Genomic DNA, 15490 nt, shown 5'->3' on the forward strand with positions numbered 1-15490 from the left:
CACTGCTATAGATTTCTCTAATTCCACTTGTGCTTTTTTGTTTGTGTTTTTAAACTATGCAGAAAAACTTGGAGTTGTTATGTCGTTTTAATAAAGATACTTTTTATAATTATAAAGTGATAGTTGTTATCCTGATAATATTCTTTACTCTGAAATTCACTTTGTCTGATATTAATAACAGTCACCCTCACTTTCTTTTTATTAGTAGTAGCAAAATTATCTTTTTCTACTCTTGCTATTTTTCTACTCTACTTCTACTAATACTACCTTTCTCCTCTACTTCTTCTAATCTTTTAACCTATTTGTGTTTTTATATTCAAATATATAATTTTGTTTGTGATTGTTGTAATCAGCATATAATATAGTCATTTTTAATATGCACTCTGGCAATCCCTGTTTTTAATTGAGTTGTTGGACCATATATAGGTAAAGTGACTATTGATATTGTTAAGTTTAAATTCACCATCTTGTTATTTGTGTTTTATTTGATTTTTATAAATTTGCCTCTTTTTTCTTCCTACTTTTGTATAAACTGTGTGTGTGTGTGTGTGTGTGTGTGTGTGTGTGTGTGTGTGTGTAATTTTTTTATTATGATATTGTGGAGTACAGTTAAGGGTTAGGTATACAAATATGCTTTGTTCAGGCACCCTTGTTGATAAGAGGTGTCTCCCTGTCCCCAGACAGATATTTACTATTGTTAATCCCATCTCCCCTCCTTTCCCCCCATGGATTCCCACCACTATCAGTCATTTTCTTATAGTATTACATTGGATGTTCAAGGTCCATTATATGAGTGAGAATATGTGATACTCAGATCTTTGTTTCTGTGAGAGGTCACTCAGTATTATAAACTCTAGTTCCATCCAAGTTGCTGCAAAATTCATGATTTTGTTCTTTTTATGGCTACGTAGTATTCCATCGTGTATATGTACCACATTTTTAAAATACAGTCCTCTTTTGATGGACACCATGGTTCCTTCCAGGTTCTTGCTATTGTGAACAGTGCTGCAATAAACATACATGTGCAGGTATCTTTTTTATAAAGTAATTTGAGTTCTTCAGGGTATATTACCAGTAGGGGGATTGCGAGGTCATATGGGAGGTCAATATTTAGAGCTTATAGGAATTGCCATACTGTTTTCAACAGAGGTTGTACTGGTTTGCACTCCCACCAACAGTGTAGAAGTGTTCCCTTTTCACCACACCCTCTCCAGCAACTGTTATTTTTTGAGTTATTGATAATTGCCATTCTGACTGGAGTTAGGTGGTATCTCAGTGTGGTTTTGATTTGCATCTCCCTGATGATTAGTGAGGTTGAACATTTTTTCATGTGTCTGTTGGCTGCTTGGACATCTTTCTTTGAGAAGTGTCTGTTCATATCTTTTGCCCATTTTATAATGGGGTTGTTTGCTTTTTTCTTTTCTGCACATTTGAGTTCCTTGTAGATCCAAGATGTTGCGCCTTTGTTGGACCTGGAGTTGGCAAATACTTTTTTTCAGTCTGTAGGCTGTCTCCCTGCTCTCTTGATGGTTTCTTTGGCTTTGCAGAAGCTTGTCAGTTTAATGAGGTCCCACTTGTCTATCTTATCTCTTATGGCCTGTGGGTTTTGGGTTTTGTTCATGAACTGGATGCCAGTTCCAATTTCTATGAGGGTATGTCTTTCATTTCCTAAGGTTCTTATGGTTTGAGGTTTTACATTTAGGTCTCTGATCCATTTAGAGTTAATTTTTGTGTATGAGGATAGATAGGGGTCCTGTTTCAATGTTCTGTATGTGGTCAGGCAGTTTTCCCAGCACCATTTACTGAATAGGTTCTCCTCTCCCCAGTGGTAGGTGGTGGAGGCTTTGTTAAAGATGAGTTGGTTGAGAAATTGAGGTTTTCCTTCTGGAATCTCAATTCTGTTCCATTGATGTATATACCTGTTCCTGTACCAGTACCAAGCTGTCTTGATTATTGTAGCTTTATAGTAAAGTTTGAAGTCTGGTAATGTGATACCACCTGTTTTGTTTTTTTTTTTTGCTGAGGATTGTTTTGGATATTCTTGGTCGTTTGTGTTTCCATGTGAATTCCTGTGTTGTTTTTTCTAGGTCTGAGAAGAATGTTGCTGGTAATTTGATGGGTATTGAATTAAATCTTTAGATTGCCTTAGGTAAGATGGACATCTTCACAATGTTGATTCATCCAATCCATGACCATGGGACATTTTCCCACTTGTTTCTGTCATCTTTGATGTCTTAGAGCAGTCTTTTGTAGTTTTCATTGTAAAGGTCTATCATGTTTCTGGTTACGAAGATGCCAAGGTATTTCATTTTTTTGGTGGCTGCTGTGAATGGAATTGTAGTTTTTATTTGGGTTTCAGTTTGTGTATTATTGATGTCAAGAAATACAATTGTCTTTTGCACAGTTATTTTATATCCTGAAACTTTGCCGAAGGCTTTTATCAGTGTAAGGAGGTTTTTCACAGATTCTCTTGGGTTTCACGGTACACGATCATGTCATCTGAAAAGAGAGATAGTTTGACTTCCTCTTTTCCTATTTGAATACCCCTGATTGCCTTCTCTTCTCTGATTGCTCTAGCCAGGACATCCAATACTATATTGAACAGGAGGGGTGAGAGTGGGCATCCTTGTCTTGTTCCAGTTTTCAGGGGAAATGGTCCCAGTTTTTGTTCATTTAGGAATATGATGACTGTAGGTTTCTTGTGGATGGCTTTTACTATTTTGAGGTATGTTCCCCATATGCCTAGCTGTTTGAGAGTTTTTATCAAGAAGGGATTCTGGATTTTATCAAAATCTTTTTCTGCACCTAATGATTTAATCATGTGGTTTTTGTTTTGACATCTGTTGATGTATTTAATTATATTTATGGTTTTACTAACGTTGAACCAGCCTTGCATCCCAGGGATGAAGCCTACTTGTTCATGATGGATGATTTTTGAGATGTGCTGTTGAATCCAGTTTGCTAGGATCTTGTTGAGAATTTTAGTGTCTATGTTCATCAAGGATATTGGCCTATAGTTCTCTTTCTTTGTTGGGTCTTTACCTAGCTTGGGTATCAATGTGATGTTGGCTTCATAAAATGATTTGGGGAGAGTTCCGTCTTTCTCAATCACCTGGAATACCTTCAGTAGGATTGGTATAAGCTCCTCCTTAAATGTCTTGTAGAATTCTGCTGGAAAGCCATCTGGTCCAAGGCTTTTTCTTGTAGGTAGTTTTCTGAATACCTAGTCAATTTCCTTGATTGTTATTGGTCTATTTAGGGTCTCTATTTCTTCTTGTTTCAACCTAGGCAAGTTGTGTGATGACAGAAAGTCCTCCATTTCACAAAAGGTTTTCAAGTTTGCTTCCATACAAGTGTACATAGTAGTCTCTAATGATCTTTTTGTATTTCTTCAGGATCTGATGTGACTTCATCTTTTGTGTTTCTGATTGTGTTTATTTGGGCTTTTTTTCTCTTTTTCTTGGTCAGTCTAGCTATGGGATCATCGATCTTGTTTATCCTTTCAAAGAACAAGCTTTTTGTTTCATTGATTTTTTGTATTATCCTTTTGTCTTCTATGTCCTGGATTTGGGCTTTTATTTTGGTGATCTGGATTCGTCTGCTGAAATTAGTGTTTTTGTGGTCTAGCTTTTCCAGCTTTTTTTAGGTGGTCTCTTAGGCTGTTAATTTGTGATCCTTCCATTTTCTTCATGTGTGTTTGTAGGGATATAAATTCCCCTCTTACTACAGTTTTCATGGCATCCCAGAGATTTTGGTAAGATGTTTCTTCATTTTCATTTGGTTCCATGTATCTTTTAATCTCTGTTTTGATTTCCCAGCACCAATTACTGAATAAGATCTCCTCTCCCAGTGGATATTGATGAGGTTTTGTCAAAGTTGAATTGGTTGAGAAATTCAGGTTTTCCTTCCAGGATTTCTATCCTGTTCCATTGGTCCATATGCCTATTCTTGTACCTATACCAGGCTGTTTTGATTATTGTAGCCCTAACCCTAACCCTAACCCTAGTCTAGAATTGCGTTACCTCCCATGTTGTTTCTTTTTGCTAAGAATTGGTTTGGTTATTAGTGGTTGTTTGTGCTTCCATATCAATTTCTGTATTTTCATTTCCAGGTCTGAGAAGAATGATGTTGGTAATTTAATGGGTATTGCATTAAATCTGTAGATTGCTTTTGATAGGATGGACATCTTAACAAGGTTGATTCTTCCTATCAGTGAGCATGGAATATTTTTCCATTTGTTTGTATCTTCTTGGATTTCTTTGAGCAGTGTTTTGTGGTTTTCACTGTAATGCTTTTTCACTTCTCTGGTAAGGAAGATGCCAAAGTTTTCTCTCTCTTTTTTTTTTTTGGTAGCTATTGTGAATGGGATTGTGCTTTTTATTTGGTTCTCTGCTTGTTGTTTATGTATATAATGCAACTGTCTTTTGCACATTTATTTTGTACCCCAAGATTTTGCCAAAGTCCTTTACCAGTGAAAGTAGGTTTTTGACAGATTCTTTTGGGTTTTTGCTGTGTAGGATTATATCATCAGTGAAGAGGAATAACTTAACTTCCTGTTTTCCTGTTAGGATACTTCTGATTTTCTTCTCTTGTCTAGTTGCTCTAACTAGGCCTCTAACGCAATGTTGAACAAGAGGGATGAGATTGGGCAGCCTTGTCTTATTCTGGGTTTCAGAGCAAATGTTTCCGTTTCTGTCCATTTAGTAATATGCTGTCTGTGGTTTTATCATAGATGACACTTACTATTTGAGGTATGTTCCCTCTATGCCTAGGTGTTTGAGGGTTTTTAATCAAGAAGGGATACTGGATTTTATCAAAAGCTTTTTCTGCGTATAATGCTATAAGCATGTGGCTCTTGTTTTTACATCTGTTGATGTATTTAACTACATTTATGATCTTGCAGATGTTAAATCAGTCTTTCATCCTGAGGATGATGCCTACTTGGTCATGGTAGATTTTTGGAGGAGATATATTGTTGGATCGGATTTGCTAGAATCTTGTTGAGAATTTTTGCATCTATGTTCATTGGGGATATTAACCTGTAGTTCTCTTTTTTTGTTGGATCTTTACCTAGCGTGGGTATCAGTGTGATGTAAGCTTTGTAAAATGATTTGGGGATAATTACATCTTTCTCAATTGCCTGGAATACTTTCAATAGGATTGGTATTAGCTCTTCCTTGTACATTTTTTAGAATTCCACTGGAAAGTCCTCTGGTTCAGGGTTTTGTTGTTGTTGTTGTTGTTGTATATGGGTAGTTTTCTTATGACAGAATCAATTTCCTGGGTTGTTATTGACTTATTGGCTTATTTAGTGTTTCAGTGTCTTCTTGTTTCAACCTTGGGAGGTTATGTGATATCAGAAAGTCCTCCATACCATTTAGGTTATCAAATTTGTTTCCATATAGGTGTACAGAGTAATCTCTGATAATCTTTTTTATTTTGGGGGGGTCAGTAGTGATTTGATCTTTTGTATTTCTGATTGTGTTTATTTGGGCTTTTTTCTCTTTTTCTTGGTCATTCTGGCTAGGGATCTATCAACTTTGTTTATTCTTTCAAAGAATCAGCTTTTTGTTTTGTTGATTTTTTTTTCTATGATATTTTTGTCTTCTATGTCCCATATTTGAGCTTTTACTTTGGTGATCTGTATTCTTCTGCTAAAGTTAGGGTTTTGGTTTTGTCTATCCAGCTTCCTTAGGTGATTTGTTAGATGCTAAATTGTGACCTTTCTATTTTCATGATGTGTGTTTGTAGAATTATAAATTTCCTTCTTAGAAATGTTTTCATGACATCCCAGAGGTTTTGGTCAGATATTTCTTCTTTTACATTTGTGACCAAGAATCTTTTAAATTCTGTTTTGATTTCTGTACTGACCCAGTAGTCATTCAGTATCATTCTGTTTAGTGCTCATGTCTTTGTGGGTTTTGGGTGAATTTTGTCAGTGTTGATATTTATTTTTATTACACTGTAGTCTGAGAAGGTACGTAGCAATATTTCTATCTTATGAAATATGTTCATGCTTGATTTATGGCCAAGGATGTGATTGATCTTGAACTATGTCCCATGTAGTGATAAGTAGTATGTATATTCTGTGGTTGTCAGGTGCAGTGTTCTGTAGGTATCTATTAAGTGCATTTGGTCAAGCGTCAAGTTGAGGTTCCAGATCTCTTTGCTGATTTTTTGACTTGATGACCTATTTAGGGTTATTAGTGGGATATTTAAGTCCTCCCCTATACTATTATTAGAGTCAATATCTATTTTAGTTTACTTTGTAGTTGTTTTATAAATGCTGATGCTCCTGTTTTGTGTGCATATATGTTTAGGTTGGATATTTCTTGTTGCTGGATTGAACCTTTTATCATTTTGCAGTGTCCTTCTTTATCTTTTTCAATTTTTGATAGCTTAAATGTTGTTTTGTCTGATATTAAGATCATGACTTCTTCCTTATTTTGTGATCTATTCACCTGGAAACTCATTTTCCATCCTTTAACTTTGAGTCTGTGTACTTCCTTTGTGGTGAGATGAGTTTCCTGAATGTAGTTTTGAGAGTCAAATAAGGTGGAGAATTTGAACTAGGATTCACAAACTACTTGCAAATCACAATGTTCATTGATTGTGGTATGGGTTCCCTGAGACCCACTCCCCACCACCACTCTATGTGACTAGACAATGGGTACATGTGTGTACCCCTGAATCCAAGATGCAGTAGCAGCAATGAGGAGAACAGTGTAAAGCAGAGTGAAATAAGACAGATTAAAAAAATTTTTTTTTGAATGGGAGTCTCACTCTGTCACCCAGACTGGAGTGCGGTGGCTGCTCCCGGCCACCACAGCCTCGACCTGCTGGGCTCCAGTGATCCTTCCGCTTCAGTGTTCCAAGTAACTGGAACTACAGGCATGTGCTACCATGCCTGGCTAATTTTTTGATTTATTGTAGATATGAGGTCTCGTCAAGTTGCCCAGGCGGGTCTCAAACCCGTGGGCTTAGGCAATCCACTCACTTCAGCCTCCCAAAGCATGGGATTACAGGCTGAGCCACTGAGCCCAGTTTAAAAAGGGAATTTAAATTGAACCTTCACACTAGTATTGTATTCACAAAGACATTGAATTAAAAACGAACAAAAAAGCAAAAAACAAAAAACTGAAAGATGAACTCTTAATCCTTTACATACACACATAAGCAGAAAATAAAAAACAAAACAAGAAAGAAGGAAAAAAGAGAAGAAAGAAAAAAAGGGGTGGGCAGAGATTCAGACTGAATCCTCGCATACGCATTCATGCATAAAGGAAAAATATTTAAAAATTTAAAAACAAACAAACAAAAAAACCTGCCCTCTTGTGGCAGTTTCTATAATTTCTTTCTCAGCTGCCCCTCTGCTGTCTCCTGCAGAGTTTCAGCCTCATTCACAATCTCCCCAGTGTCCTGCCCAGGAAAGGAGGAGGGGGCAGTGAGGGTAGGTGGGGTTTCAGTCCTCCTTTTCAACTTTAGTATAGTTGGGGGATCCTCCCTGTTGGGGAGGTATGGGATTGTCCCTTCCTTAGGTCTGGTGGTGGGGGCTAGGAGAGGAGGAGTGAGACATCCCAGCCAGGCTTATCCTGGTGTTGCATTCTCCTATTGCAGGTGACATCCAGTCTCTACCTGGGTTTGTCCCCCTCAGTTGTGCCTCAGCCATGTGGGTCTGACATTCAGAGGATTGCTGAGGAGGAGGGGGTTGGTTCAGTCCTGATCCACCACTGATATCTTTGGAGGTCTTCCTCATCATTTTCTGGCCACACACTTTGTCCCACAGCTGAATTTGCACAGGGGGTGGGTAGGGCACCTGAGACAGCACTCATCTTGTCTCACCAGAGTTTGTGTTCTCAGTGTATGCCCCCTGGAACATGATCAACCCCTGAGTAGTTAATCTGCTGGTTACAGAGATCGAGTTGGATCTGTTGCACCTTAGTAAGCAAGCCAGAGCACTTTCCTGCTCAGTTTTCAGAAAAGTGACAAGATCCACAGAGTCCACAATTGGTCAGCCTGACTAGGAACTAGGCAGGCTTGCCTGAATCACTTTACAAAACATGAGCAGCCTCTGGATGCAGGGGAGAACATGAGTGAAGGGAATTCAGGAGTTCTGTGCTCCTGCCACAGACTCTGAAGGCCCTCTGAACCTAACAGGACTCCAGTTCCTAACAGGAAACTGCCTTACCTCAGCCTTGCTCTGCCTTCACCCAGTGCAGGAGAAAAAGTCCTAAGCAGTTCTAACCACCTTGCCCTGGGGTCTTAAACCTTCTTGACAGCTGCTTTCTCCTGTACATACATTTCTTTATTATTATATGATACACATACACACTCTGAGACTTTTGTTTGGAGATAAGAGATATAAATACATACTTCAGTAGAATCTTTCATCCCCTATCACTTTTCTTATTTATAAAATCCTTCAGTAGAATATTAAAGAAAGTTTACTTTTCTTCCTTTTCCAGTATAGCTAGATTGTGAAGGCTGAACTTTGGGTACAGTTCATATGTATAAGAGCATTCACTTCTCAATATTAATCTATAAAGAAAACAATCAGAATAAATGTTTCCAAGTGAGTCTCATTTTATGATACAGAGAAAAGTTTTTAGAAGTTTTTATCAAAACTCTAAATTCACTCTGATTTATGTGGAACACTAACCCAGCCAGCTGTGCACATTGTTCTCAATAGAAAATTATTTTGTAGGATAAAGCAGAAATTGACCAACCTCCTAGGGGAGATGACACATATAAATGTGATCCCTTGAATTCATTTGCTCAATCTGATCTTAGTCAATCACAACAGTGAATGAAAAAATGGAGAAAATATCATTAGTGAAACCTTTTAAACTTTGAAAAGGTGGCAGTTATATCTTGTATTTGGTGTGTCACACTAGAGTAAGAATGGGGTCATGTTAATTGTGGTAAAATAATATATCTTCCACTCTGTTCTAACTTGCCTCTCATTATATATTTTTTGACATAGCTGTGAAATTCTTGGGGCTATGCCTCATGACAATATTTGGCACTTAACATTTTCCTCTTTTCCAGCTCTTCTCTTGTTACCAGTGGATAAAATGACATTTGTACCATTAATAGTCACTAAATGTTAATATATTAATGCCAAGAAATGTACTCATGCTACTGTTAATTTCTTCTCATTTACCTCAAAGCAATCAAGTCTTGTTTTTGACAGTCTCATACAGCATTTCTTGACACATATAGAGTAGATGACTATAACATTGAGCATGTCTTAGGCTTTTTGTGTCCCATGGAATTGGAAAATGCCATTTTGTTTTTATAACTATTTTGTTAACAGTTTTATCTAATCCTAGGAATCAGCATAAATTCATAGAACTATTCCAGAAGACAAACTCAGTGAGAGACACTAGGCTGTGTTGAGAATCACTGTCTCTTCCTCACTCTTGCACAATTGCTTCTAAGTCAAACTTGCAGTTCTCAATGGTGTTCTCTTGCAGTTCATTCTTCAGTGGAAGTTTTTTCTGCCTTACTTCCTTATTTTAACTTGGTTCTTTAGACATGCCCAGAGGCAAGAAACAAAATTGGAGGAATATATTAACCAAAATGGAAACACTGGGAAAAAAAAATTCTTCGGGTAGGGAAAATCAGTCATTCAGTTTTTAATACTTAGGTTTGAATTTCTATTAAGGTAACTTATCATGAAGCAATAGCTGCTGGAATAGTGGCTGTTACAGACAATATAGCCTAAATGTCAGCACAGAGAGATCTTGTGTTTTCTAGAGAAATCTTACAGTGTTTCCAAATCACTACACAGTAAGGATATATATGACCAGGAGGTGAGGCCGAGGGTCATGAGCTATCACAGTTCAGAGAAATCATATGCACTATGGATCTTTCAGATATTTTGCCTTGGTAATCATATAGCAATTTTCATAATACATAGCTTGCTCTTATTCACCATTATGGGTTAATCAGTAAAAATTCTTTCAATGAGGTGTAAGTGTTTGGTTCAGTAATCTAACCTTGTCTTGAATCTCATTTAGCTTAGAGAATTGCATATTCTTATAAATTTTTTGAGTTAATGTTATATGTAGGATCCAGCAAAACTCAAATTCTCAGGTATCTCTCAAAGAATTAGATACTGATGTTCGTTTAGCAATAAAAATAAGACACTTTATTTTAGTAATAATAACAATGACAGGTATCAATTATCAAAAACCCACTATGCATCACACTACATGCTATTTCATATATTTATCACACACAATCTTCATACTACACTAAAAAAAAAAGAAGAAAAATTCTCAGATGCAAGCCAACAGCAAAACCTAAAACCTCAGATAATGTCAGGTATCTTTGGTTGTACAGCCAAACATAACAAAATATGAAACAGCAATAATTCTATTTAGCTCAGGGTTCTGTGGGTAAGCAAAATGATTTTTCTTGTCTAGGATCCCTGACTTATCTGTCTGGGATCAGGCAGGGGTTCACTACAATCTGAGTGGTCTAGGGTAACCTTGCTTGCAAGTCTGGTGTTTAGCATTTTGTTAGTAGGGCACCTACATCCCCACCACATGGCCTCTTCAGGATGCTAACTTGAGCTTTTTCACGTGTAACCTCACAGTTTCAAGCACAGCAAGTAAGAAAGATTCAGTGTATAAACTCTTTCAACTGTGTATTGATGTCTCATTGACCAAACTAAGTCATGGGTCAAACTCAGAGTCATTGATAGAAAAAGGTCCAAGAGAGTGGATAGAGCTAAAGGAATATTTCAGTCACTTTTTGAAAAAAAAATCTACTATTAGTAAAACTACCTTGTTGAATCTATAAGTAAAAATAGAATTGAGGAAATCATTAGACTCCAGGACAACTCCAACAGGTGTGACACAGACAAGCATGTACTCTGTGCGCCTGTGTGTGCATATATATATAAAAATATATATACACACATATATATTTAAATATTCTACATCTGTGTGTGTATTTAAAATATTGGTAGTCTTATTTAAAACCCAGTTTAATTCCTAAGGTTGGCGAAAATCATCATTAATCACAATTAAGTACCAAGATTTCTATAATCCGGGGACTGTGATATTTTCCTTCTCTCAATTTTTATATTTAAGACTCCATATTCTTTTGTCATTTATATTCCTTTCTCTAACCCTGGCAGAGAATTCCAATGTAAAACCAATCAGCACTTGATACCCACAATGAGTCAGGGCCCTTGTATAGCACTTCTTCAGTTCTAATCTAACCACATTTTGTTATGATGTTATTGTTTTCATCTATCTTTACATTATCATTGAAGAGACTTACATTCAGAGAAGTGAATTGTCTTGGTCACAGAAAGGTAGAATTCATCAAGACATACTAAGAAGTATATGCTAGAGATTTCAAGCAGTGGAACACTATTCATCTTCAGTACACGGGTCTCAGCCTTTGAATACTGTCATCAATATTAATTGAAATGGATGACATGTAAGCTAAGAGAAGTTTAAGTCTAAAATAATTTCTATCAGTGTGGTCTACTGGTATCGCATTCATTTCTTCTCATTTTTGAAAAGTTAGAGTTGGTTCTATTTCTCAGAATAGAGAAAAATGAATGAATATGCTGGTGTTTCTTGAAAAATATTAACATATTTTTTTCAAAATGTCTTCAACCTATGAGTGGATGTAACACAAGCATGAGAAACTTTCAGTAGTAAAGACCATTATTCTCTCCCCCAGTTTTTCTTGATTCCTGGGGAATTTTAACTATTTTCTTGATATCTGCATGGAAGCCTTGCAACAAGAAGTAAAGAGCTAGTACCCACCAACCAGGGAAATCTAACAGAAGATTCTGTGTTTAATGTTGAACTCTGCAAGAACTAAACCAATAATACAAAAATTAAAACCCAACATGTAAGGATGAATGAGACATAAGGCACACCGGGCAAAAAGAACAAGAAATGTTGACAAGTGAAGGTGGAAAATCTACCAAGGAAATTTATAATTATAAATCAGCTTTTTATAGTGTTTGGAGTCCCATGCAAACTAATTGTGTTGGCCCCAAAACCTCAAGTGATGTAGTTATGTATTGACAATGCCTTTATGCAACAGGCAAAAGCAGATGAGGCATCCACCTTCATGTCAGGACTCAAAAGTTTTTTCATAAAAAAAATAAGTATCTGCAGTCAAAATCACAAAACATGTAAGTTAACAACACATTGCGAATAAGAATCAGTTAAACAATCAACAGGTAAAACAAACTAAAAAATTCAACTATTATAATGAGAAGAAACAGAGTATAACTCTGTATATTATGTTTAAAAACATGAAAGAGACATTTAATAACATAAGCAGGTTAACTAGCAAGTTAAATAAATTAAAAATGTAGAAATGAAACATCAAAAGGTCAGAGAAAACCAAAAGAAAAATTGGTGAACTTGATTGTAGATCCAAGATTAAAGGTTAAAGAAATGAAGATTTGCAAAATATTAAAGAGGTATTTATATTTAGATCTATCATAAAAATTATTGGAGTTTTAGTAATAAATAAGAAGAGAATTGGGAGGAAAAGACTTAATGACAAGAGTTTCAAAAAAATTTGAAAGACACAAAACCTGATATCTAAGAAACCCAATAAAGTCATAGAAGATAAATAGAAAAGGAATCCATATATGGATAGAATAGTCAAGCAACAGTATCCTAAAGAAAAAGAGATATCTTAAATGTAAGCAGAGAGACAACACAAACAGCAATCACAGTAGCCAGAAGAAGATAGAATAACATCATTTAGTATGTAGAGAAAAAAAAAATGACTTTTATCTTGTACCCAGAAAAAAAAACTTTTATGAATGAGGAGGAAATAAATGCAGTTTCAACAAGCAAGATCTAAGGCAGTTTATTACCTTTCTCCCCAGATAAACAAAATAAAACTCTCTAAAGTAAATTTCAAAGTTGATGTTCAAAGGCACTGGTTCTCAATTAGTGCCAATTTTGTACCACAGAGGACATTTGCAAATATCTAGAGATATAGTTTGGATTGTTGACCCCACCAAATCTCATGTTGAAATGTGATCCCCAGTTAGAGGAGGGGCTTAGTGACAGGTGACTGGATGATGAGAGTAGATTCTTCACGAAAGGCTTGGTGCCATTTTCAGAGTTATTTCATGCATGAGTTGATTGTTTAAACGAGCCGGACACCTCCTTCTCTCTCTCTCTGGATCCTGTTCTTGCTATGTGACATACCTACATGCCTGCCTCCTCTCCACCTTCCACCATGATTGCAAGCTCCCTGAGGCCTTATCAGAGGCCCAGTAGATGTCAGCACCATGTAGAATATGAACCAAAATAAATCTTTTTAAAATAAATTACCTTGCTTTAGGTATTTCTTTATGCCAATGCAAAATTGACTAACACATCTAGAGACCATTTTGTTTGTCACAACTGAGGGGAAGATTCTATTAACATCTAGTGAGTAGAGGTCAGGGATACTTGTTAAGTATTCTACAATGCACAGAACAACCCTCCTCAACAGTTATCTGACCCAAAATGTCAAAAGTGCTGAAGTGAAGAACCCTCATTTAGGGAGTTAAAGAAAGATCTAGGATGGGAAATTTAAAATACAATAAAAAATAATAAGTAAAGATGATTGGAATATATGTAGATAAACTGAAATCAAATATATAACATGTTCAATTTGTGACAGGAAAATAGGCTAGCTATTTGTTTTTCCCAGATGCCTAATGATATCACCAATAAAAAAGTGCTAGGCAACAATCACCTGATTGGTAGTGAGTAATTCGTTTTAGGGTCTTTAAGTCACTTTCATTTTTTGGAAGGAAATTTAAAAATAATTGAATAGCTTTAAGGTTGAGTGTGATGGCTCACCTGTAATCCCAGCACTTTGGGAGACTGAGCTGGGAGGGTTGCATGAGCCCAGGAGTTCAAGAGCAGCCTAGGCAACAAAGCAAGACCTGGTTTATACAAAAAAATGATCCGGGTGTGGTAGTATGCACCACAGGAGGCTAAAACAGAAGGATATCCTCATCCCAGGAGGTCCAGGCTGAGGTGAGTCATGATCATACTACTGCACTCCTTAGAAGACATGTGAGAGCCCAACTAAAAAAAACAAAGAAGAAAAGACATTTAATAGCTTTAGATATGATTAACCATGCAAGGTAGAATAGTTAACAATTACAACCACAGGCATACCTCATTTTACTGTGCTTCACTTTGTTACATTTTGTAGATACTGCATTTTTTACAAATTGAAGGTTTGTGGCAACCCTGCATCAAGTAAGTCTATTGGTGCCGTTTTTTTCACCAGCATGTGCTCATTCTGTTCTCTGCATCAGCATTTTTTTTTTTAGCAATAACATATTTTTTAATTAAGGTATGTATGTTATCTTTAGATATAATGCTATTGCACACTAATAGACTATACTAATGAAGTATAGTATAAATGTAGTTTCCATGTTCACTGAGAAAAAGATTTGTATGACTTACTTAATATCTTGCAATATTACCTTTATTGCAGTGGTCTGGAACCAAACTGGCAATATTTCTGAAATATGCTTGTAAGGGTAAAAAGCAGGGGAAAGCAGCATAAGAAAAAGAAGAAGAAGAAACACAAGAACAGAAAAAGCATCACAAAGATAAAGCACTGTTGAACTCTCAATAAAACTTTTCAAAGGAGATGTCAACATGATGCTTTCTCTATCTTCTTTTAGGCAATTTACTATTGTCATATCAATTTCCTGTATTCTCTTTTCTTAAGTAACCAATGGTCATGTTACTTAAGCTAAGGGGCATCATGCTATTCTCATCTTATCTGACCTTTACTAACATTTGCATTTCTTACTATCTTTTCTTTGAATATTCTACTCTTAAGTATACATGACTTCACATTTTCATGGCATCCCTGATTCTAGTCTCTGCACCTTCTCTAACTCATCTTCTATTTCTGAAGTGTAAATACCTGTGTTCCTCGGAGTTTAGTAAGGAGCACTTTTCTTATCTTAAATTCTTTGTTACTACTCAAGCTCATCTATTTGTATGCCTTCAGTTATCACCAATCTGCTGAAACTTTCAAAAATATCTAGGTCAGATTTTTATTCTTAGCTCTAGACCAATATATTATTCTTTATCTAACTTATTTGTTTGTATATCTCACATCCAAATCAACATGTCTAAAGTCAAACATATTATACCTCCTTTTCCTCAAATTTGATTCTCATTCGGATGTTCTTGCCTCAGTAAAGTAACACAGTGTTATAAACCAGGCCCTTAGGATTCACACCCGACCCCCCTCTTCCTTTGTTCCTATAATATATGATCAAGTTCTAAAAATGCTAGGTAGAGGTAGCACTAAAGTCAGACTTTGAAATTTTTAAATTACCTCCATCAAAAATCAGCAACACCACCCTGCCCTAAATAAACATACCTTCACAGTAAAAGGGTATTGCTGCCCATCAAAAGAGGACTGGATTAAAAAAATGTGGTACATATACACGATGGAATACTACGAA

This window comes from Carlito syrichta, unplaced genomic scaffold (assembly GCF_000164805.1).
Source record: "Carlito syrichta isolate Samal-C Ts95f unplaced genomic scaffold, Tarsius_syrichta-2.0.1 Scaffold302076, whole genome shotgun sequence".
Classification (NCBI taxonomy): domain Eukaryota; kingdom Metazoa; phylum Chordata; class Mammalia; order Primates; family Tarsiidae; genus Carlito; species Carlito syrichta.